The sequence below is a fragment of the Squalius cephalus genome (assembly GCF_949319135.1).
Source record: "Squalius cephalus genome assembly, chromosome: 24".
Lineage (NCBI taxonomy): Eukaryota > Metazoa > Chordata > Actinopteri > Cypriniformes > Leuciscidae > Squalius > Squalius cephalus.
Window position 1 is genome coordinate 5,049,316 of NC_137145.1, and position 1,076 is coordinate 5,050,391.

The 1,076-nt window shown below is 31.0% G+C and overlaps 1 protein-coding gene across 4 annotated transcripts in view; it reads right to left on the reverse strand.

The window, feature by feature from the left end:
* Positions 1–754: 754 nt before the first annotated feature.
* LOC307152690 (metal transporter CNNM4) overlaps positions 755–1,076 on the reverse strand; it is a 26,723-nt gene continuing 26,401 nt past the window's right edge. For all 4 annotated transcript variants that reach the window (XM_079861525.1, XM_079861524.1, XM_079861523.1 and 1 more), the window contains one exon: positions 755–1,076. This exon is cut by the window's right edge and continues 1,096 nt beyond it. The gene's annotated coding sequence lies outside the window, so the exon portion shown is untranslated.

Sequence of the window (1,076 nt, forward strand, 5' to 3'; positions counted from 1 at the left end):
ATGAATGTATGGTTTCACTTCAGTTCACAGTGAATTCTGTTTAAGCATCTCTGTATCCGAGGACAGGAATGTTGGTGGAAACAGCATTTGAGTTGTTTAATGGACAGTAGCCTTTGAGATAAGAACGATAACTATATTAGTTACCAGCAGAAGATATCGTTGTTTATTCTAAGCGCGAGCTGCAGTTTTGTCGTCTGTCACTTTAAATGCTCGAGCTCTTTAAAGCAGGATGGATTCTGATTGGCTGTCAGTGTTTTTAATCGTTCATCAGCGGGAAAATCGTTCTGAAAGCGATTCCAACGATATTGTTTTTCTGTGCCGTTATAGTTGTGGTGTGGACTCTGATATTCTTTTATATTTATAATGATTTTTAGAACTATCTTTTTCGTTATACATTATCGTTATAGTTATTGTTCTTGGTGGGCCTTAAATCTCACAAAATTTCTGATCATATTTCACCCCAAAATAAAAATTAATAAAGACCATGAAGATTTTTTGCATTCTGATATTTCTTAGTATTTTCATTACTGTGAGGTGAAAAAAATTAAATATTGCTACATTATGAGTGCATTAGCTGTACTGACTTAAAAAAAAAAACAATTAAAATGAACAATCGTAGTACAGAAATACAACTCTAATGATAATTGAGAATGAGAATTACAAAACCTCCAGAAAAAGTACAGTAATGAGAATTTGTCAAGAAAATCAGCGTAATTGTCATGAAAATAACGCATAACATCATGCAAAAAATCTTAATGGTATATATAGGCTTTATTTCTTCGAATAAATGTTTGTTGTGAAATATAACTCTTGTGAGATTCATCCAGGGGACGAATTACAATTAGGTAAAAAAAAAAAAAAGATTATACAAAATACTGATGAAATATACATACATAATTTAGACAAAAAAAATAAATACATTAATCTTTCAATAAACTATTTTATCATAATTAGAATTTCATAATCACAGGTCTGGGTTTTTCAGTGGTAAAAGCTCAATGGTTTTTTTTGCTATAAATGTCACCACGTGGGGTTCTCCAAACCACATCTGTGTCAGCAAATTTCATATCTTCAAA